The following is a 25,363-nucleotide window of genomic DNA, read 5'->3' as shown; positions in this document are numbered from 1 at the left end:
CATCTGACGTGTTTGTTTGTTTTCGCGAGTGTACAGCGCGACGTCGGGGCTGCGGTAACTTGGCAACGGTGCATACTGCTGTGTTGACACTGTGGCGGGCGGAGTGCAAGTGGACACCGGCAAACGTGTGTCCATGGTATCAGAGGCTGTTTTCAGAGAGAAGCTGCAGCACCTGACTCTTCGAGTGAGCAAATTGAAGTTAAGGACCTACACTGGAGAGGCTGTTCCAGTGTTAGGAGTTGTGAATGTGACAGTGGAACACAACAAGCGGAAGAAGACTCTTCCACTGTACATCATTCGTGGAAACCGTCCAGCTCTGCTAGGACGGCGATGGCTTGAGAAACTCAGACTGAACTGGCAAGAAGTGTTCATGGTTAAGGATGGAGACACAGGCCCCCTACAGGAGATTTTGAAGAAGCACTCCAAAGTTTTTGGTGGAGACCTTGGTAGCATGAAGGACATTACTGTTAAGCTGACAGTCAAACCAGGAAGCACACAGAGGTGTTTAAAGGCTAGACCTGTTCCGTATGCCATCAAACCCAGGGTAGATGCTGAACTAGACAGATTGGTGGAGAGTGGGGTGTTGGCGCCAGTGAGCACCAGTGAATGAGCCACGCCGATTGTTTCAGTCATGAAGAAGGATGGGGGTCTAAGACTCTGTGGTGATTTTAAAGTCACTGTGAACCCTGTCTTGATTGCAGAACAGTATCCATTACCCCTCATTGATGAACTCTTTTCAGGTTTAGCTGGGGGACAGAAGTTTAGTAAAATAGACTTATGTCAGGCATATCTCCAGATGCATGTAGATCCAGAGTCACAGGAACTGTTGACCATAGTGACACACAAGGGGCTATTCAGGTACCAGAGGCTTCCTTTTGGGATTACTTCTGCTCCGGCACTTTTCCAAAGAGCAATGGACCAGATCCTAAGTGGGCTATGAGGGGTCCAGTGTTACCTGGATGACCTGCTTATCACAGGACGGGATGAGCAGTCGCACTTAAGGAACCTGGGGGCTACACTACAAAGACTGGAGGAATATGGTCTTAGAGTCCGGGAAGACAAATGCGAGTTTTTCCAACCTTCTGTCGAGTACCTGGGGCACCTGGATGCAGCTATAGAGGAGAAAGCAAAGTCATGTTCTGCCTGCCAGAGAGTGAGAAACCTCCCACAGCTGGCTCCATTACATCCATGGGACTGGCCTGAAGAACCATGGCAAAGAGTCCACATAGACTTTGCTGGACCATTGGAGAACCACATGTTCTTAATCGTAGTCGACGCTCATAGCAAATGGCCTGAGGTTGTCGTCATGACGGGCACCTCCTCTATGAGGACCATCGAAGAGCTAAGGTCTATCTTCAGCCGCTTTGGTCTACCACAACAGCTGGTTAGTGATAACGGCCCACAACTAGTGTCTGAAGAGTTCAAGACATTCATGGAGGAGAATGGTATTCAGCACATCAAGTCTGCGCCATATCACCCTGCTACCAATGGGCTCGCTGAAAGGTTTGTACAGACCATGAAGCAAGCTCTTGTGGGAGAATTGTTCCCGGAGTAATCAAATGTAGACAGTCAGGTAGGCTTGAACAAACATGGGTTTAATACCAAAGAAGGTTCAGGAGAATCAAGGAGTTACAGCAGGATGACTCAGAGTGGACACTGGCCGGTGTGTCCCAACTGAGCCCTCGATCAACCATTGTGGTCACATTATATACAGTCTATACAGGAGGGGCAAAAGGTGTGTCCATTGTCAGTGGTCGAACTGGAAAGGTGGGTGATTGGTCTGTTCCATGGGGGGGGGATTTCGGGTCCATGGAGGGGGGGGGGGGGGGGGGGTTGATGTGTTTCGGGGTGGTTTGTCTGGAATGGTGAGTTAGTGTGGTTTGCTCTGCTCTGGGAGGGGGGCTTGGGGTGGTTGGACAGGAGAGGTGAGGTTGTGGGGTCTTTGGATACAATGAGGGGGGGGGTAATGTATTTCGGGGTGGTTTGTCTGGAATGGTGAGTGTGTGGGGTCTGTTCTGTCTCAGAGGGGGGCTTGAGGTGGTGAAGGGGTGGCTGGACAGGACAGGTGAGTGGCGAGGGGTCTTTGGACACAAAGGAGGGTGGGGACGTCTTTTGTATTCATGTTGGTGGTAAGAGATGATGAGTTTCATTCTCTCACAATACTACCTTTTTCTTCTTCTAATGTTAGTACAAGGTTAACGGTAGAAGAGCATAATTGGATGAACAACGTAGAAAATGTTTTCACTAATGAAAATATAGTGCAATGAAAAATATACACTGATCAAACGAAAATGACCTTTTAACCTTTTGGTTAAGTATGAATAAGATGTAAAATGAAAACATAACATGATAATACAATGAGAATATAAAATGAAAATATAAATGATATTAAAATGAAAATATAGACAAGGGGGGTGGGGTTGAAGGTTAGACAGGTTTAGATAGAACTTGGATATTGGGGAAAAATGGGCTGTCTGTCAGGGAGGGGTTAATTACAATTTGGGGTGGTGGGGGGAATCCAGTTCTACCACAATTCACACTTTCTCTCATCTGATAAGAGTTGGTATATTCATTGTACAATCCATAGGAAGGGATTACAAAATAATATTTGCAATAGACATTAACCTAGTGATTAATGAATCAAAAATAAAATTGAAAACCGTTAACCTGGTGGTTAATAAAAACTAACATGATTGATTATGGGAAAATGTTCAAAAATATATATATGCACAATTTATAATGATTCTTGATGAAATTACTTAAGATCCAGTTGTATTTAACCTGAGTTTGAGTGTCACTTTCATCTGTGATTGTCTCAGTTTTGTTGGTCTTTACTTAGAATCAGACAATTTTCTCCATTTCTTCTCTATAAATGAGGAGATAAAACATCTTATGCATCGCTCCTGTATGTAATTCTAGTGCATATACTATCAACTGTCCACCATACAGGTGCAAAACAACAACGTTATATGTCCTCTTCTATGAGAGAACAAACCAACTGATTCTTTCTTGTCTAACAATAAAATGTTGTAACTTAAGTAATTCAAATGTGATGCAATGTAATCATGTGACCATTTCTTCCTTCAGAAATGCATTTTTTTACTAAACATTGTTAATGCTATCTCAATGATTTCATTTCATCACATTCCTAGTTCATCATTTTCCAGGTACATATAACATTGTGAAGCTGTTCTTGTTTGTGAATGTATTAATCGGACAGATTCCGCTTCGCTTGTTGATGAGCTGTCATCCGTCGGGGTTGTGTTCTTTCGTGGTGATTTGCTGTGTTGAACGTATCATGCGTTCAGTCAATGTTTCTGTGAGTGTCGTATGGCAGGGCCAGCCAGTAATAAGAATATAAATAAATATAATAATAATACATTTATAATAAATATAAAAAAACATAACAAAATGAATAGATGAGGTTCGTTTGGTTGTCCTTGTAAGAAGTCTTATTTTGACTGTGGGCATTGGGTCTTCTTTGTGTTCAGACGCTGCTCCATTGCCCTCTTAGGAGAGTAGCTGGGTTGTGTTAGCTTCTCCATCGTCCAGAGGGGGTTTTCAGGAGATTACCATCTGCTCCCTGTGCACCTCGTCAAAGATCGCAGGGCCCACGGGAGCAGTGGGGCGGTTGACTACAGTGACGTTGTAGCCTCCCTTCCTGGAGCCATGTTGTTCTCCACCACCACTACATGTCTGCCAGAGTCTGTGCTCGCGCTTGACCTTCATCAGACCCCGAGACATGGTGGTACAGTAGGGTGTTCTTGAACGTGCTGTGCTGGTAGGTCCCCCGTTTCCCGTCATCGCGGTACCTGAGGGCGAGGGTTTGCCGGTGTAGCGGCCTGTCTGTAGGACGCTTTCCCTCACACGGATGGTGGAGATACACGGTGTTGGCCTTGGTCTGTCGTAGGCTGCCGGAGTGGCGCAGCAGGCTCAAACTCGTTGATAACTCTGAACTCGTAGGTGTCTTCTCTCAAGCCGTCGAAGGTGGATTTCCTCTCCGTCAGTGTCTCCTTGGTCAGTCTCCTTCGTCGTCCTCTGCTGTTGTGGGTCGTCCAGGTCTCTGGGTTTTGTTCCTCTCTGCCGTGCTCCCGTTGTTGTTTGTGGTTCAGGCCGCCAAGAGTCACTCCTTCTCACTCGTCGTGTCTTCACCAATATGATCGGAGGATGATAAAAACCTGCCTTAGATAATTTTTTATATAAATGATTCAGCGTCTTTCTGCTAAAGAGGAAAATCATTTAGGGTTAATTCAATTCATTGTGTACTAATATTATGCATGTTCTTTATCTTTGTGATTAGTTTGAACTTACCATTGAGTTGATGCATCTTCGTACTAACCTGTCCTTAATGGTGTCATGTCTTGGAAGGTGTTTGGGTCATGACCTCTCTTGTTCTTTTTCCACTTTTTCCACTTCCGCCGCTCGCATAGAGAAAAACAAAAAACAAAGACCTCTGGGCAGCCAGGTGTCTTGCATGAAATATACTCATTCATTGTCTCGCCTACTCCTATAGTAGGTAATATTAATTAATTTACCTCTAATACAAAATATAAAAATCTACTCCTAACTAACCTTATTGTCATGCACTTGTCCTAATATATACCAACCTGTACTAGCATTCAACACTTTGATGAACGTTGTTACTCAGCTGATGGACTTGTACCCTTCCTGTTGCCTTGCCGCACAAAACTTGTAGGTCGCTCCGGATAAAAGCATCAGCTAAATGACAACAATGTAGATGTACACCTTGTATATTTTGATAATCATTGTGTAAATTATGAGCTAATCCAACTATATATGTGTATATGTAATTAGTTCTGGTAGTTGATACTTGCAGTCATGGAAAGTATTTGAAAAGGTAGAGATTTAGTGGTTGTAAGCAGAGGATGGAAGGGGAAGATAGCATGCAAGTTGTTATTTTCATCATTCATCTTTAATTTGGGCAATTCTACTTTGTCTGATTTGAATCAGAACGCGTATTTCTAATTATTGTGCCTTCGTGAACAGAGAGATGATGAAAATTACTGGTTAATTATTCTGTTAGTAGGGAAGTAGGTATCCTTTCATGACTGCAGCATCATCACCTGTGTCTAAGGTAAGTTGTATAAATAAACAAAGATAAGTTATCTTAAAACATTGCATTGTGTTTCGTTGTGTGTTCCCCTGCTGGGGTGTAATCTTTTTGCTAAGTAGGTTTCGGTGGGGCACAGGGAGAAACCTGCATATCAACGTTGTGTTTCGTTGTGTGTTCCCTGCATGGCTATACCATTCATCGTCAGGTGAACTTCGGTGGGAACAAGGAGACATCTGCATTTCAAGTATCACTATGACTTTGTCAGGTTGTCCTTGGTTTCTGTATAATTTACGTTAATGCAAGTATTTTAATCAACAAGTTGTTTCCCAGTCAGTCTGTGTCCTGCCTGCACTCCAGTCTGTGTCTTCAGTGTCCACATTCAAAACAGTCATATCCTCTGTGGTGGGGGTGAGACTTTCATTCAATTTTGAGGTTCATCAGTTTGCCTCCTGTAAATCTCATTAAACATGTTAATTTGCCACTTTTCAAACCGTTTGGATGATCTTTTGTCTTTCCCAGTTATCCAATACTATTTATATCTTGTGTATATTTGCCAATTCCTCTTTAATATCTGTTGGGATACAAAGAGACTTAAAAAGTTAGTTTGTCATTCATTTTATCATCATATGTAATGAATGCACAAATATATATATCCATGTTCATCCATATCCATTTATATATATATACACGTGCATATGCCTGCATACAAGTGTATAAAATGTCATCATTTACCTAATATATTATCTTAATATTTATTACCTTATCCTATAATAATAATAATAATAATAATAGCACATTATTATATCTATGCATCGTTTCAACTTTCTTAGAAGCACTCCAATACACACATACTTTGTTTTACAAAAAAATTATAACATACACCTATGCTTCAACAATGGTAGTTTATTTTACGTGCCTACAGCTCATATTGGAGTGCTCCTATATGAATCCAAAACATTCTATTTTAAACATTCCTATGCTGTTCTGTTTCATAGTGGATCCGCTCGGCATCACTCTAGCACTGTCCTCGCACACGTGCACGCGCACTGAATAAAGACCACAATGTAACTTTAATCCCAATATTTGTCTGACCACACCCCTATCAGCTCACCTACATAAGCAGGTGTGTGGTCACCTGCTCTCCTCCTTTCTCGCTTTCACCACAAGGAAGTGCCTCGGTAGATCCCCACTTGACGTGAATGTGATAGTAGGAGAAGAGTCGGAAAACAAGAGATACGTTGACATCATATCTTTATTTTCTCTCTCACTATATTCGAGAAAATACGGCGATATTGTCTTCGTACTGGAGTGTCTGGAAGATGATGATCATTCTAAAAATCCTCCACCGGTTTTCGTATTGGGAGTTCGCGCCGCTACATGCCTTCCAACTGCAGTCCTTGCTGTGTGCTGGTTGCGGTAAAGGCACAGCTGGACTGTAGGACGCGCCGCTGTTGTGAGAAGCGGTGGGTTCGAGGTTTGGTGAGTAATGTTTTGCTTGCGAGCTCCACTTGTCTGTTAGTGCTAAGGGGGCTAGCTGACAATGTTTATGAAAACCGGCCCCAGACTAGGGTCCTTTGTTCAGCCTCTTGACTTAGGCGACGGCGGAAGACCTTGGTCTGAAGGCCATTATAGTTAACTAGTGGGCCACGACCAATAACACTGGTGATCCCTGTGTTTTCTGGACGAGTGGATGTTTCTCTGTCACCGTGAGGCCCCTTCTTTCATATACAAATGAGAGTATTCCCTCACGAGGAAATATGGGCATGGATGTTCGTTAGCGGAAGATCTGTGTTCAAGTCAGCTACAGCCCAGTTGGGTATTGTGCTGGCTCCGTTGGGTGTTGGTAAAATCACCGTTGTAAAACTGTGTTAACATCTTGTTTCTCTTTTCTCTTAAAAAGTGAGGAGAGTTTCAGAACGGCGGCCTGTCGGAGTGTGACTTGTTGTATCGTTGTGTACGAGTTCAGGTGGTGGCTGCTTAGCTTGCGTGCTAGTTGTGGCCTACTGTGTTAGCCAGTCAGCTGTTAGCTGCGGCGCTAGCTTGCTGTGTTTACCAAGCCTGTTGTGTCACTAGGCTAGGTAAACGTTAGCTTGCTGCTTTCGGCCGAGAGCGGCCGTTAGCTTAATGCTACACTGTTGAACGTGCTGTGACGGTAACATGTTTTTAACACTCTTGACTACGACGTCATCTTTGACAGAGGATGTTCGTCGAACCTGCCCTGAGCCAGGCCGGCGAGGGCTGCGTCAACAAGGAGCACCGTAGCGGCGGGTTGGAGCAGCTGCCCATGCCGTCAAACACAGGACGGCTGTGTTTACTTCGGTGCCATGTTAGAGACTGCAGTTTCGCTTGATCTGCGCTCAAGGTAGGCAAGGTCCTGACCAGGCCTTGAACACTTCTTCTTGCTTTCCCTTCTAAATGTTTTGTAAATAACGATGTTTTCCAAAACGAGTGTTGCTGCACTACATTTAGGATACGACGCGAGTTATGTGTGAACTGTTTTGTCACTGGTATTTAGCTTCTCCATGCAAATCGGGTTGTTTGTTACAGATGTGAAAATGATCTGGTTTGTTGTGTTGAGAAACATCATGTGTGTTTATGTATTGTGTAATCACAACTAAGGGGGTTAAACTAACCTATAAAGCTATGCTTAGTGACATATGAGTAAAGAATGGTTCTTTTCTCAGCCTGTAATGACAATGAACAGTGTGTTCACACATTAACAGGTTTACCTGTTTAACTGGCCGTATTAAGGGTAAATTAGGAGGGTTGTGTTTCCCCCCGGTTCCCTGGGGACTTCTTCATCCTCCTCTCAGACATGTTGTTACACTATATTGTGTCACTGTGTGGTAGGGATACGATGTAACCCTTAGCTTGATTGCTGAGGTTGTGCTAAAACTGCTTGAGGAACTTTATTTTCCTAAAAGAAAAGATTGTTTGGTCGCTTTTCGTGTGTGCTTAGCAAGGCCTGTGGCCGATACTAATCGAGAATTATGTATTCTCTCATTATGAAAAACGGCATTCCTCTGTAGAGTGTTTTTGCCATTTGTTGTAGGTGATGATGGGTTGTGTGTGTCGTGTGACCTGCAACTGGGTTGGGCTGGCCACAGAAGCACATGTGTAAGTTTGGTACCGGGGCTCTTGGAGGGCCCTCTCTATTCTGTGTTTTTTCCTTAGTAAAAATCAGATAGCAGGTTAGCACATGCGCTGTGTGAAGCTGTTAGACGCTTCATGGAGCTGACTATGACTGCGTCATACTCTTTTTGTCATTACATCGTATCATGGGTGTGGGGTCGTAAAGGGGTGAACTGGTAACCTTTCCTCCCCCTTTTTTCTGTTGGTAAGGGGTAAACCCACCTGTCCTTCAAGGTTCCTGTCACGTTGCGATTCGGCACGTTACAGGGTGAGGGGGGGGAGTTTCCTGGTCCCACGCCCTGGAATATTGGGCGTGTGCACCACAGAAATTCCCCCGCTATAGAGTACATCACTGTGCGCGTCTCTGTTGGTAGGACTTCCGTGTGCTGTTCAGGTCCATATGATGGATCTGTTTCGGGGGGTGGTCAGGGCTCCTCCTCACGAAGCTCCTATTCGGGTCTTCTGTGAGTTGGGACTCTCCTTCCATGTGAGGGAGCCTCCTCAGAGTACAGAGCCTCCTCCTCAGATTGATAAGGTGAGTGGAACCTCAAGAAGGAGTCCTACTCTATTGTGTGTGTATTCGATTCAATTAGATTATTGAGTGTGTATGGGTTCAGTGCCTCCTCCCCGGAGAGCCCTAAAACCAAACTTTTACATGGCTCAAGGTGCAATATATTCTTTTCAATCTGTACAGCTTGCGTGGGAAGTCTCTCTGGGGATTTCCGTCTTCTCTCTATGGGAGGGTGGTGGAATGTAAAAATGTGGAAAATTTTTACCCCCGGCTGTGTTGACTGGGATACATACTGTTGGTGCTTCCTTCTTTTCTTTTAAAAAGAGTTGGAGTTAGGAAGTATCACAACCCTCTTGTCGTTCCCCTGGGCGCCTTGGGGATTCAATGACAGGTCTAAATAGCCTGTTCATTGATGTGGTTGTGTCCCGACGCACGCATAGTGCTAGCTCGGGGTGTTCTGTAATCAGGCGACTGACTGGCACGCCTTGGTTGCTTGGGGTTAAAACGGCGTTTTTATAAAGCAACTGGGATGGAGGTTTTTCCTCTTCCGACGACCTGTTTTGGTTGTCGACGGATTCTCGTTCATATCTGGGGGATGATGACGGAATGGATCTGAACATATGTAGAGGGGTCTCACGCCCTGGGGGTGGGCCACCGGGCGCGGTTCGCCCCGAATGTCTGGGTGGCGCCTTCTTTTCATGTTTAAGATCAACACGCATATCTGCCCCTTCTCCTGGAGTAGGCATGTCGGCGTGGTTAGGGCACGGGACTGGTTCTGGTCACGCTAGTCCGGATCAGTTGAACCCGTTGTCCGCCGGGGATGCAGATCTGCTGTTCTGGTACCCTGAGGGACTTGGGCTTTTTTCAGGGGAAAAATGCCAGGTCGGTCCGGGTGTCACAGGGTTAAGCGCTATGGAGACCCTGGTTGGGTAAATTTTTTACTCAGCACTGTCGTAATGGCTTACGGCCTTGCCAACCTGTACACGCTCGATCTCGTCAGATCTCGGCCGCTACGCAGGTTGGTCCTGGTTAGTACTTGGTTGGGAGACCGCCTGGGAATACCAAGTACAGTGTGCTTGGGGCTGGTTCTCCATTCTTTTCGCTCCTCTCTCACGCATGGCGAAGAGGGGCCTGTTGGGGTGGTATTCTCTGGTGACCCTGTGCTTCCCGTATCGCCGGGCCCGGTCCGAAGTAATGTTTTGTCGACCCGTAGGCCTGGGTTAACCCTTTTTTGGAAACTGAAACACTTGTACTGCGGTATAGCCGGTGTATACCCGCAGGTGTGTTTTGGAGTTTTTTCTTGAGGGGTTATAGGAACAACCACCGCATTGGGTAACACCAAGGTGGTTGATTCCCTGGTGTGTTGGAGCAGTGTCAACTCCCGGGTTCACCGGTTGAGGGTGCCCCTGCACGTTCATGCCGTCTGCCAATCGTGTCAGCCTTCTCTGCCTCAACCCCTCTGGGTGGGTTTTTTTTTAAATGGAGGCTTGGTCATGCAACAACGCCAGCATGCGCCCCTTCCGCCGGTGCGGCTGTGTTCAGCTGTCCCCTCTGGCGCCTGTCTCGTCCGCAGTCTCCAGGCTCGGGTTAACAGCCTGTTGCCTGGTTTTTCCCCGGTGCGCTGCCTGCTTCCGTTGGTTAACCTTTTTTGTGTGCTTACGGCCATGCTGACTGCCTGTTCTACAGGGTCAGTGTGCCAGGCGGTGTACTATTGGGGGGACAGGGCCCGCTCAGCTGAGGGGCCTTTGTCCGAATACGCTGCACTGTAAACCCGAATAAGTTTCCAGAACTTAAAAAAATTTAGGCCATACCATGCCTCAATTTTTTTAAGTTGATAAACTCAAATGTTTTCAGTTGGCTAAGACTTACAATTCTCAGTTAAGGCAACTCAAATATGGTCTGTTACTGTGACTTAAGGTTCTCAGTTAAGTCAAATCAAATATGGTCAGTTACTCTGACTTACAGTTCTCAAGTGGAGTCAACTCAAATATGTTCAGTTACTGTGACTTACAGTTCTCAGTTAAGGCAATTCAAATATATTCAGTTACTGTGACTTAAGGTTCTCAAGTGGTGTCAACTCAAATATGTTCAGTTACTGTGACTTACAGTTCTCAGTTAAGGCAATTCAAATATATTCAGTTACTGTGACTTAAGGTTCTCAAGTGGTGTCAACTCAAATATGTTCAGTTACTGTGACTTACAGTTCTCAGTTAAGGCAATGCAAATATATTCAGTTACTGTGACTTAAGGTTCTCAAGTGGTGTCAACTCAAATATGTTCAGTTACTGTGACTTACAGTTCTCAGTTAAGGCAGTTCAAATATGTTCAGTTACTGTGACTTAAGGTTCTCAAGTGGTGTCAACTCAAATATGTTCAGTTACTGTGACTTACAGTTCTCAGTTCTGTATCGTTAAGGGGCTCAGCTTGGCATCACCTTCTGCACTATCTCGCGTACGTGCACGCGTACTGAATAAATTCCACAAATGTACCTCTAATACCAGTATTAGTCTGACCACACCCCTCATCAGCTTACCTTCATAAGCAGGTGTGTGGTCACCTGCTCTCCTCCTTCTCGCTTTCACCACAAGGAAAGTGCCTCGGTAGTACCCCACTTGACGTGTTGTTAGTTGAAAAGAGTTGTGACTGGTTTACATTGTGCTTAACCTTTTCTTCTCTCACTTGTTGTATAAGAAAAGGTTTGGGTCATAATGTATTCCGCGGAGAGTAGACCCGCTAGACCTACTCTTCACCACCGGTTCTCCATTCCCGCCTCCGTCGTGCGCCTCGGTGCTGGGCTGTTGCCACTCTCGTGGTTGCCGACCCAGCCCGGGAGACTGCCGGTGGATAGTTTTCCTCACCGACGAGCCGAGGGTTCGGTGCCGTCGCTCCGGCGATGGCCTGATCTCGACTCTGGTTCCTCTGGTTCTGGGGAATCGCCCGTTGATGAACGGGGGATTGTCTTGGAGCCGGAGGATTTGCGACGAAAACTTTTTGCGTCTGCTCGCTCGCGTCGCAAGATGGTGGCGTGCAGACGCGAACGGCCTGGGTTTGGGGAATTGCTGGAGACCAGCGAGGACGCGTCCGACTCTGGATTTCTGATGGAAACTGAAGACTTCATGGAGGAGGCGGACGGGTTCTTGTATGATGGTCCCGTGGAGGAGAGTATCCCTCCTCCGGAGACCCCGGAGGGGGGAGAAATGGCTCCATGGGGCGCCTTGTTCGAGGATGTCGAGGAACCACCTTGGCCTCATCAGCAGGATGCCCTACTGTCAGCCGCATCGGATTGTGGCTCCTTGACCAGTCGCAGCCTGCTGTATGCGAGGGATGCGGGGTCGGTGGAGGAGGGTTCGCAGGGGGAACTGCGGGCCTGGTTTCCCGAGCTCATGGCGGTAGCCGCCACCGCAAACGGTGTGCCGCTGCCGCTGCCATTGCCTGCACCTGTCCCTGATGACCTCATAGGCCATCCCTGGCAGCGTCCCCCAGTGAGAGGGGTGGACGTTGTCTACCCATTTTTCCCATCGATGGGGGCCTATGTTCGTCGGGGTCAGGCGGTGTCCAACATCATGGGACTAACTCCCGCCTACGTACCAGTTACGCGGGTGTCGGGGTTAGTCAAAGGTATGGGGGAGGGCGTACCTCGGCTTGACAATCCGATGGCCGCGCTCCTCTGTCCGGATATGGTGTGGGAACCCCTATGCAAGCCGGTCCTCCAGGGGAAGTCGGCTAGGCGATTGGCTTATTGGGGTGACCAGTCATTCATCGCTGGTACACAGTCGCTGGCTGCGGCGTCTAACATCGCCCACCTGGCTAGATTTGTATCGGGGATAATGACGGGCGGCACGGATCTGAACGAGGTAAAATGCGATCAGATCACCCAGGCTGCGGGAGCTGTTCTGCACCTTTCCCAGGTGCTGGCCATAGCCATGGGGAAAGTGCGCGCCCTGGCCACCCTGGGCCAGCGTCACCTTTGGCTGGAGCAGGCCCGTGTGCCAGAGAAGAAGAGAGCCCCTCTTCTGACGGCCGCTCTCTCCGACGCTGGCCTGTTCGGGAAGGCCCTGCAATTGATGACCTCAACATGCAGAGAAATGGCAGAGGAGAGATCCGTCCTTCAACCCCATTTTCCGCCTCCCGTCCTTGCCGGTGGGGGCAGAAGGCTTCCGCGACGTCGAGCTGTCTCCGTCGCCGCTACCACTACCTCCACCGCCGCTGCTGGCCCTGCCAAGAGGGCCAGGGGACGAAACGGCGCTTCGGCCACCGCCGGCCCATCCCAGACCGGAGGAGACGGTAGGGAACGTCGTGTCCAGCAGACTGTAACCTATCGTCCCTCCGGGGCTCCCCGGGGTGGCAAGACTCGTGCGGCGCGAGGTGGCAGACGCCGTTAGGAGTGACTTTTTCCTGTTTGTGTCCCCTCCTCTACACCCTTATGTTATGACAGGATCCGGTGGGTTTCCCCGCCCGTTGTAGCGTTGTTGCTATGGCGACGCCTTCCATGAGCTGGTGTCTTAAAGATGTTGAGGTTGGGCGCAGGACTTACAGCCTGCTGCGCCCGTTTATGTGTCAAACTTGAGTCTGTTGGTCACGTGTCTCACAGTTTACATATCTTTTTCTTGACCGTGGTCTCATGTGGGAAGGTGTTTTCTGGGGGAGTCAGGTCTTACACTCTGATTAAAAGGAGTGACTGGATTAAAATCATGTGAAAAACAGGGTTTTTTCTCCCAGCTGTGCAGTTGGGTCATACGGGTGATGCCTTTTCTTTATTTTATAAAGAGTTGAATGTGTCTTGATGGATATGAAATGATGGTCCCTGATGGAAACAAGACTAACGTCTTTCTCAGGTCTGCCTCCCCTTATCTTTTTGTATGTATTCCTGTACTGCAGTCTGTTGGGTAAATATTTTCATTCATTCATTCATGGAGTTGATTGCATCTCGCCCCTCTTGTCGTTCCCTGGGCGTCTTGGGGATTCAATATGGTGGTCTAAACGGCCTATTGTTGATGTGGGTATGTCAGAACGCACACATAGTGCTGGCTCAGGATGTGCTTTGGGCCGTTGCTGACTGGCGCGCCTCGTTTGCTTTGGTAAAACAGCGTTTTTATGGAGCAATTGGGATGGGGTTTTTTTCCTCTTCCGACATCCTGTGTGTTGTCGATGGGTTCCCGTTCATGTCAGGGGATGATGACGGAATGGGTCTGGACATATGGGGAAGGGTCTCACGCCCTAGGGGTGGGCCGCCGGACGCGGTTCATACCGACACATCTGGGTGGCGCCTTCTTTTTTATGTTGGGATCAAACGCGCATATCTGCCCCTTTTCCTGGGGTTGGCAGGTCGGCGTGATTAGGGCACGGGACTGGTTCTGGTCGCGCTGGTCCAGATCAGTGCACCCGTTGTCTGCTGGGGATGCAGATCTGCTGTTCTGGTACCCTGAGGGACTTGGGGTTTTTTCAGGGGGAAAAATGCTAGGTCGATCCGGGTGTCACAGGGTTGAGCGTTATGGGACCCTTGTTGGGTGCGTTGTATTCTGCACTGTCGTAATGGCTTACGGCCGTGCCGACCTGTACGCGTCCGATCTCGTCGGATCTCGGCCGCTGTACGGGTTGGTCTTGGTTGGTACTTGGTTGGGTGACCTCCTGGGAATACCGAGTGCGGGGTGCTGGGGCTGGTCTTCCATATTACGCTCTTCTCTTGCGTTTTGGCGCTGAGGAGCTTGTTGGGTGGGGTTAACCTCCTTTGGGATCCTGTGCTCCCCGTATCACCGGGCCCGGTCCGGGGTGATGCTCGTTGACCCGTAGGCCCGGGATAGCCCTGTTGGGAACCGGAACGCGGGCTGCGGCGGTGCCGCAGGTGTGTTTCGGGGTTCTTTCCTGAGGGGTTATGGGACCAACCATTGCATGGGGTGATGCCTGGGTGGTTGGTTCTCTGGTGTGTTGCTGCAGTGTCAACTCCCGGTTCTCCGGTTGAGGGTGCCCCTGCACGTTCATGACGTCTGCCGATCGTATGGGCTTTTCTGTGGGCAGCTGTCAGGGGTCGAGTGGTCTACGGATCCCACTTCTGACGTGCTGTTTGAAAGCTTGGTTATGCGACAACGCCAGCATACGCCCCTTCCGCCGGGACGGCTGTTCAGCTGTCCTTTCTGGCGCCTGCCTCGTCCGCAGTTTTTCCAGGCTTGGGTTGACAGCCTGTTGCCTGGTCTTTCCCCGGTGCGCTGCCTGCTTCCGTTGGTTACCTCTTGTGTGTTTAACCGTGCTGTCTGCCTGTTACAGGGCTTGTGTTCCAGGCGGTGTGCTGTTGGGGAGGACAGGGCCCGCTCAGCTGAGGGGCCCCTTGTCCGGATACGCTGGCGATGTGGGGGGCGGGGTCACTAGGTGCCCCCCTGGTGGGGTCTTGATGCTGGCATCATGGACTTCTCCGGGCCCCCATTCCAGGGAGCCCGGTCCTTTGGTGGATCTGGGTCTTCCTTCGCGCTCTGCTGCTACGGCCTTGCCACAGGGTTGGGTTTGCTCTTGACCCCGTGATTCTGGGGGCAGTAACGAGGTTGTTCCTCCGTTCGTTCCCGGGTGGCATGCGGGTTGTGCGTGTGTGTAGTCGTGGGGTCAAGCCACGGTCTGCTCACCCTGTGCGTTGAGTTGCTTGAGTGCCTCTTCGCACGGTCGGGTCCGTCGCCTTCCCGTGAAGCCCCTAATAGGGGGGCTACCCGCCATTAGGGGGGGTCGGGGGGGCTCGGCCCTCCCTGTTCTGATGGTTGTGGGGGGCTGTCAGCGGGGTGTATTTGTCAGCCAGCGGCTCCGCTTGGCCTCCCTTGTGCAGAAGGTGATGCCAAGCTGAGCCCCTTAACGATACAGAACGTTAGGTTATGACATCAGACGGCCGCTGCAGCCCTTGACCTCACCTTGTGGTGAAAGCTTGGGAAGGAGGAGAGCAGGTGACCACACACCTGCTTATGAAGGTAAGCTGATGAGGGGTGTGGTCAGACTAATACTGGTATTAGAGGTACATTTGTGGAATTTATTCTGTACGAGTGCACGTACGCGAGATAGTGCAGAAGGTGATGCCAAGCGTCGCCCCTAACTAACAGAACTTGGTTATAGTCATAACCTAACGTTAAGGCAATGCAAATATATTCAGTTACTGTGACTTAAGGTTCTCAAGTGGTGTCAACTCAAATATGTTCAGTTACTGTGACTTACAGTTCTCAGTTAAGGCAGTTCAAATATGTTCAGTTACTGTGACTTAAGGTTCTCAAGTGGTGTCAACTCAAATATGTTCAGTTACTGTGACTTACAGTTCTCAGTTAAGGCAGTTCAAATATGTTCAGTTACTGTGACTTAAGGTTCTAAAGTGGTGTCAACTCAAATATGTTCAGTTACTGTGACTTACAGTTCTCAGTTAAGGCAGTTCAAATATGTTCAGTTACTGTGACTTAAGGTTCTCAAGTGGTGTCAACTCAAATATGTTCAGTTACTGTGACTTACAGTTCACAGTTAAGGCAGTTCAAATATGTTCAGTTACTGTGACTTAAGGTTCTCAAGTGGAGGCAACTCAAATATGTTCAGTTACTGTGACTTAAGGTTCAACCTTAAATCCATGTGATTAAGTTAACAGAACTCATTGAGGCCATCCCATGCCTCATTTCTTTTAAGTTAATCAACTAAAATGTTTAAGTTAATCAACTCAAATATTTGCAGTTACTATAACTTAAGGTTCAGTTTTAAAATCCATGTGAAAAAGTTAACAGAAAAATAACTACACAAGCACATTATATCAACTTCAAACAACTCTTTTATTTTTTTCTATTCAAAGAGTATAAAAGAGTATACATATATAATCTGTATGTTAGCAATGTACAATAACACTGTAAACACCGTACACTGTTTTTGGACTATATATGTTAACAATACCGACCAGGTATTAGTGCCTTGCAAAGTGCAGATATGAAGTTTTCCCCTTTTTTTGTATGCATTTGGGAGGTTTTGTTCTTCATCGAAACTATTTATCTTACAAAAACATTGTGTTACAACTTCAAACTCTTTATATTTATTTCTATTCAAAGAGTATACATCTATTTATCTTACAAAAACATTGTGTTGCCCTCTCCAACATTATGGCAATGTTAAAATTGAAAATATATATATATAGAAAATATATATAGAAAATAAATACATGCATGTTATAACATGTACATACAATGTAATGTATATTACACATTTAATCCCTCTGGTCACAATAGTGTAATAATGTTTGTTATAAGGCTCTGAAAATGTTACTGAATGATGTATCAATGTATTTCCAGCAAATATTGAAATAATAAAGGGTCTCAATATGTGCAGTGCACATGACCAGAGCCGTTTACATCCTGGCTGAATTACTCAAATTTGTATAGTGTGGTCATAGAATGAGCAAACATGTTGACGGCAACTATTGTGACCGTTGGGATAACACAGTGTATCTATGTACAGTACAGAATAAAATGTATAGATTATCTGAAAATTGTCAATCCGCTTGGCACATGTAAAATTCACAAACGTTGTGCTGTATATTGGGTCCTGCCAATGTGGAACCAAAATACCAATCCACATTACATGCTATACAGCTGGCAATACTGTTAATAGTGCACATACCTACATATGGAAATGCAGCTGCATGTATTTGCTCCATGATGTATCATGGAACAAGATGGTGTTTTCATTGAAAGAGTTAGTCAGAATGTCAGAGGCACCATCCGTCATTTAGAGCAGGCTATGTTTGCAGAATGATAACTAGAACACTACAGTACTCTGTACTAAGAACACTATACAGTACACTAACTATACTGCCCTGTCAAGGCAGACTGCAGTAACTTCCAAACAGTGAAACTGAGAAAAATGGCTTTAAAGTTTTTTGACTTGCCATCCAAAATGTGTTATAGGTAGATAGATGATAGTACCCAGATTTAACATGTATTAATGAAGTAATCTTTAGGCATACAAAAATATGACGTAGTTATTTTAATTAACCCCAAAAAAGCAGATACTGCACTCTGCTGCACGATTTCCTTAAATAATTATACAGGTAATGTACAGGCAAAGTGCAGTAACTTCAAATGCAATGTTGTTTTCCCTCCAGCTTTCATAACTTCACCTAGCCATTTTATTTGGATCATCATCATTCCAATATATTCAGGTATTAAATTTCATTTTCAAAATGGCTAGGTTAAGTTATGAAAGCTGGAGGGAAAACAACATTGTATTTGAAGTTACTGCACTTTGCCTGTACATTACCTGTATAATTATTTAAGGAAATCGTGCAGCAGAGTGCAATATCTGCTTTTTTGGGGTTAATTAAAATAATTATGTCATATTTTTGTATGCCTAAAGATTACTTCATTAATACATGTTAAATCTGGGTACTATCATCTATTTACCTATAACACATTTTGGATGGCAAGTCAAAACACTTTAAAGCCATTTTTCACTGTTTGGAAGTTACTGCGGTCTGCCTGGGTTTTGAGTGTGATTTTGTAGTTACTGCAGTTTTTAAAACCCCATATCTCCAAAACTGAGCGACATTAACATCTGAAACTTGGTCACAAGATAAAACATTTATTGACAAGGTCAATTTCACTCATAACTAAATTTTTACTTTTTTCAAGTTACTGCGGTTAGCCCTTGACAGGGCAGTATACTACTGCCTACAAGGTCTCAAGGATACAGTCCCACTCTCAGCATACAAGATCGATGGTCTGCTGCTGCTGACTCCCAAGCGATTAATTCAAGTGAAACGGAACTGAGTCCAGCTAATGGTGAATAGTTATTTTATTAATCAATTATTGTGTCTTTATTCACTCTAGTTGTGTAATTGACCAGTTCATATTCTGTATAAGTTCATATTCTGTATATGTTAATAATAACGCTTCTGTGTTGCGTTTATGGCTCCTGGTATATCGCCTTGTACTCTGTACTGAGAACACTAACTCTACCACTGCCTACAAGCAATGGAAGCAGTCAGAGCAGAGTGGCATTTATGCCCATTGCCTCCTATTGTTCCTCGAGAAAAAAACGTTTGGGACTTGGATGTTGCCTTTGAGATTCTGATAAACTCTTTCAACTCTAAAACTTACTTGGATGAAATTACAATAATGCCAGCTATAGACGGTTAAGAAAATTCGAACTGTAAAACTCTCAAATGTAAACATATTACATAAAAAATAAAGAACAAGGTACATTGAGTAGTTTGGACCTATTGGCTGAACATCTGCAAAGTAGTACAGCAACTTTTGAAGGTATTATTTTGACATGACAAGACATTTCAGATGAGTTTCTATAGACACACTTTTGAGGTGTTGGTAAGTGCTTTGGGGTAGTGCATAGATTAGTCCAAACATTACAGGAAGGAATCACCAAATCTGGGGAAGCTGATCATGGTATGACTTTCAATGACAATAGAGATTGTCACAGGCTGGTAGTGAACTGGACTTGTGTCATGATCACTGATTACAGTAAGGAATAGAAACTCATCTGAAAGAAGGATGTGGGGTGAGGTATTAATTTCCTTGTCATGTCAAAATAATACCTTCAAAAGTTTAATGCAAGAGCGGTCAGGTGACGTAGCGGAGATTGCGTTCGTCACCAACGCTGGAGACACTGGATTTGCGTGTTCGAATCCAACTCCCTGCGTTGTCACCAGCTTGGCTGGCCGTTCACACTAATACAATTCGGCAGTATTAGGGGGTGGGGAAGCTGGCGGGTGGGAATCTGGCATTGTGGACAGCGACGCCTACAGGTCAGGTCTCGGCGCTTGCTAAGCGGGGCAGGACTTGGTGGAGATAGCGTGCCCTCCCACGCGTTACACTTCACCAATGAGAGCCCTCGCTGCCAAGTGAAAAGACGTCACTGGCTGTCGGCGCATGTCTCGGGGGAAGCGTGCGATCGACTCGGGACGCCCTTATACCGACTCGTAGGAGAACATGCATACAGCACCAGGTAGGGGAGGGGGGGGGGGGGGGGGGATTGGCACAACGACTAATTGGGACGGGGAGAAAATCCATTGAAAAATCAGAAGAATAAAAGATTATTGCATCATCAAGTCATTCTTGAGAGTCTGCAACCTGGGCGACAGTTTACCAGCTTCTAGACCTAGTAAAATCTTCTGAATGAATTCAAAAGTGTTGGTAAGTCCCTTGGGGTAGCTGAGGTGTAGTGCATAGATTAGTCCAAACATTACCAGGAAGGAATCACCAAATCTGGGGAGGCTGATCATGATGTGACTTTCAATGACAACAGAGATTGTCACAGGCTGGTAGTGAACTGGACTTGTGTCATGGTCGTCACTGATGAAAGTAAGGAGGGCCACTGCAACACCCTGAAGCTCTGGCTCATCAGACGTGTCCTGAAGGAATGAAAGAGACATAATAATCACAAATAAATCCATGGTTTCTACAAAGTGCAGCACAACGCTAAGTATATGGAGTTGTGTTTGTAAGTTGTTTATATTTTAGTTAGAACAATTTTTTTGGTGAGAAGGTTATTTTTATTTAACCAGGTTAGTCCCGTCGAGATCAAATATCTCTTTCACAAGGGAGACCTGGAAGGAAGGAAGACTGATACTTAGCATTTTGATTAACTGTTCACTTAATATACAGTTGTACTGTAAATTATTTTTACTCGGACTCACTGTGCAGGTTTTGAAAAATCCAGCGACTTCCTCATGCAGATACACAGGCAGGGCATGGAGAACAGTGGTACGCCTGGTGTGAACATCATGGATTTCCTATTAAGATGTAAGATTAAGAAGAAGAAAAAGAATTGTATTATATGGAAATGTTTACTGAACAAAGCGGATTTTAAACAGTCCAATCAGATATGTCCACAAATAACATGTTCACATCTTTAATGCAATCAGAAAAATGGCAAACACAATGGTGGACTAATTGTAAAATTCAAAAGCTCATTTGAATCATTGAACCTGTTCAATGTTACAGAGGTTCGACCTATGACATGTATAATAATCTATTCACCTGTTCATCGTGGATTTTTAAAATGTGAGCCAAAGCATCTGCTGTGTTCCCAGTTTTGGACGCCTTCTGTCTGAATAACGTCATCAGTCGAGGAAGATGGCGGTCAAGCTCAGCGTAGAATGTGTTGGGCAGGTTCTGGTTGGTAATCAGCTGGAACTCTGCATACACCTATATTTAAAAACAGCAGGACAATATAGTATATCAACATCAATTAGTCACTTCAACTTGGTGGATCTCTTACTTTGTTTGGTTTGGGCTTCAGAGCATGACGGCAGGATTTCTGGTCAACCATGTCATTACATGCTTTGCGGAATCGGTCGCTGATGACTAGCTCGCGGGGGCGCACAGAACACACACGCAGATGCGCCGCTAGAGTATATAAACCAGGCTTAAGAATCACAAGTTTCACTTTAAAACACACAGAATGTGCCAAATGTTAACACAGGAAAGAGAGAGCTGATCTATATTACCTCAGACTCCATTTTGAGAGCAGGCCAGAGGTCCATGAGCTCTTTCACTGGTGGGCTGGACTTCACTATGGTCTGTCGGCGCAGGGCAAATGTGGTCTGCATCAGCTTTCTAATGAGGGGCAGGTTCTTCTCAGTCTTCTTGACTTCTTCAGCAATTGTCTGCCTCAACTGCTCAAGCCTCAAGGAATCCTCTCCTTGGGGATAGTTGGGTAGGAAGTTTACTTCTGCTCGCTTGGGTCTTTTAATGTTGGAATGTGAAGGTTCGCCATCAGGATTGCTTCTACCTCTTTTTCCAGCATTTACAGTGACCTCCTCACATCCTGCCCGTCTCAGCTTGTTCCTGAAATTGCCCATCTTGAATTTGATGCTGTTCTTCCATCCATTGCAGCCGGTCTCAGATCCTGCTTCCTTCAAGCAGGGATGTTTGGCGACAAGAGCCGCAGAAGCCACTGCTATCTCTTTATCACTTGGATAAGCCTTGAAAACATACATTATAGATGCAAGCTTTTCTAAGATGTCGTGCTTTAGGTCTCTTGTCAACTTAAGGTGTCTCTTGTTCTTCTCAAATTCGTTGTTTCCGTCTCTAAGTTTCAGCTCAACATCGAATGCAAATGTAGGAACTGGAAAAGGACCTGGAGGCCATCTGCTTAGACGTTCTGGAGATGACATATCTGAAAGTATATCAGTAGATGCGAGAGAGCTGGAGTCGAGCGAAAGTGAAATGTGCACAACAGCTTTTTGTGGCAATTCCGTAATGTCATCAAGGGAAGTAAGTTTCCCATCAAAGTCTGGATCTTCATACAGCAAACTGAAGTCAAGGTCTATTTCCAACTGTTCTTTTATAATCGTGATCAGTGCATCAACAGAGGCGGGTCGTGAACTGAGTTTTAATTTTCTAGCCCGGTCTGGCTCAACAACACGAAGGATCATGGGTTGTGGGGAGGCAGCTGCCATTGTGCTATGGAAACTTGAATGAATCGCTTGGGAGTCAGCAGCAGCAGCAGCAGACCATCGATCTTGTATGCTGAGAGTGGGACTGTTTCGTTGTGACCAGACTGCAGGTAGATGGACAGTGGACAGATGTGGTCCGGTCGACAGACAGCAGCTCAAGGACCTAAGGAGTAATCATAAACACAACACAGAAAGCGTCATTATTAACATATACAGAATATGAACTTATACAGAATATAAACTGGTCAATTACACAACGAGTGAATAAAGACACAATAATTGATTAATAAAATAACTATTCACCATTAGCTGGACTCAGTTCCGTTTCACTTGAATGAATCGCTTGGGAGTCAGCAGCAGCAGACCATCGATCTTGTATGCTGAGAGTGGGACTGTATCATTGAGACCAGACTGTAGGTAGATGGACAGATGTGGTTGTGTGGTTGACAGCTCATAGGACCTAAGATGTTCTATATACCAGGAGTCATAGTCTCGACACAGAAAAGAAACCTCGTTATTCACAAGGTAGATCTGTTCTATTTGGCTAAATGTAGACAGTCCACCACTGACTCTGACGGAGAGAAACATTCCACAGACATAGTCTGTGCCATCAATGGTTACCTTTGATGTCTGGTAGATTGTGTCACTAACTGTGTGTCCTCTAATGTGTACCTGAGCTACTGCTGGTAGAGATGAAACCAGAACAGAGTCAACCCTGGATGCCTGGGTTTTTGGCTTGAAATATGATGGTGAAGCAAGATGATATGCCATCATGTGTTGGTGTCTGATTGCCATCGTCTTCAAGATATTTTTGAAGTTTTGAGTGTCATGCACCACTCTTTTGAAAAAGCGGTGCTTGGCCTCAAATCGCATGGTCCAAACATGCAGCAGGGGTCCAAAGCACTTAACTAGAGCGGGATAATGCTCCACATAGTGATGTTTAGGACGGAGTTTAACTGCAGGGAAAACCTCTAATAGTACCTGTCTATGATCACTGATTTTGCACTGAAAATAGTCTAAGGTTTCATCAGTATATGATGGGCACAATGCTAACTCTAGCACCTCTTTCAGCTCCATCAAAACTGCCCATGCTGCATCACCCACTGGTACTACACTGCCTACAAGTAATGGAAGCAGTCGGAGCAGAGTGGCATTTTCATGCCCATTGCCTCCTATTGTTCCTCGAGAAACAAATGTTTGGGGAATTGGGTGAGGTCTATCCACTTTATCAGCGTCCTGATACGGGAATGATGCAATCTTTTGGTTCAAATACTCTAAAGTGAAGTACTTTCGCCGAATCATCTCTTTAACACAGAGAGAAAGCTCCACGGGAACCATACCTTCCAGAAGATCGTGAAGTATATCTGGAGGAAATCCTGTGATTGTATGAAAGTAATTCAGGGATTCACGTAAGACACAGCCACCTTTAACACCAAAATGGCTGCTCGAAGTGTCATGTGCAGTTTGTACATGCAGGTCATGGCTGACTTTGGTTCTCAGAGAAAACTCTCCCTCTCTGACTTCAGTTGTTTGAAACTGTTCACTTGTGGCCAGACAGAATCTGCAAACATAGCCTGCTCTAAATGACTCCACAAAGCCACCGAATCCATGAGCGCCCAGATTGTCGGCAGAAACACACCAGATTGTGCCTTTGACATTCTGACCAACTCTTTCAATGAAAACACCATCTTGTTCCAGAGTATGAACATCACGCAGCAATGGAGCAAGTACAGCTGCATATCCATACCTACGGAGGTCTGTCACTTTTACCAGCATTGCCAGCTGTATAGCGTGTAATGCTGATCGGTATTTTGGTGGCACATTGGCAAGGACCCAATATATAGCACAAAGTTTGTGAATTTTACGTGATGTGCCAAGCGGATTGGCAATTTCCAGATCATCTATATATAGCTGAAGTGGTAGGATGAGATTCCCTGTTGACAGTAACTCATTTTCAAGGAAATGGGAGCCATCAGAGCATGACACATATTGACCAGATGTAGTATTTGGTTCTGTAATCTTGTCAAGGATGTCTGTGTTTTTAAACAACTCTTGAATCATTGAAAGGATGGGAACATACATGCTGGTATGTCCTGGTTGCTCCAACTGATACTCTACTGGCATTACACATGGATAGTTGCGCTCCATAAAGCTTTTTCTGCGCTTGGTTGAACACAACTCTGCACCTTCAGAGGTAGATGTAGACAGAACATTGCAGTTCATGACAGCGCCAACAACTTCATCCAGTGTAGGTTCTGCAATATTGTGACCATTTCTCTGCAATATGTCATTAACTGACTCCTTGATCAATGGCTGAGATAAGGAGAAGACCTGATTCAAGTGGTCTACTATTTCTTGAATAGCTGTGTTTGAGACATGGAGGATAGCCTGCATCTTTAGGAACAAGGAAGATAGGTTCATTTTAAGTTGATTTCTTAGATTGTCAGTGTCACATTGATCATCATCATCCACCACTTCTATGCTCTGGCCTGGACATTCTTCATGCAAATCACTAGTGACCTCAGAAATCCTGTCTTGGGGATCCTCAACAACGACAGCTTTTAAGTCTGATGCAAGACTTAATTGGTGTACTCTGTTTTTATGGCAATTGAATGAAGAGTAAACATTTGTGCTATAGCTACAATCCTTATATGGGCATGTCACTGTTTCATAATTTTTTAAATGCTTTCTGAGATGACTTAAGAAAATTGATTCAGAAAAGGGTTCCCGAAATGCGCACAAAGGGCATTTTATTACCACAGGGCTCAGACTCTGTTCTGGTCTACTGCTAAGTTGTGCAGTATGATATCTTGACAAATGAGTACTTAATGCATTTAGCGTTTTAAATTTACAGATACAATCAGTATGGAGGCATGGAAGAGGACTGACTCTGGAAAAGTGGCTGTGTTGCAGTCTGTAGTGTTTAAATAACTGTATTCTAGAAGTCAAAGAAGCTGCACACAATTTACACTGCCAGACTACCATATTGGAACTATGAGAAACAACTGAGCTCTGTGGAAACAGATTAATAAACTATGTTCTGGTCTCAACGATACAGTCCCATCTCACAAATGTGTTTTTATATTTAAAAATAATCAGCTTACTGTTTGGCTCATTTGAATATTTCCCAGCAGCACTTGCTACCTGAAAGGCAAGGGAAAAAATACAACGTTTAGACCTCCATGAAACATATACCAGAATAACTTACAACTCAATATAACAAGTTCATACTATA

Source organism: Notolepis coatsorum (assembly GCF_963971535.1).
Source record: "Notolepis coatsorum genome assembly, chromosome: 3".
Taxonomy (NCBI): Eukaryota; Metazoa; Chordata; class Actinopteri; order Aulopiformes; family Paralepididae; genus Notolepis; species Notolepis coatsorum.
Note: the sequence above shows the minus strand (reverse complement) of the source record.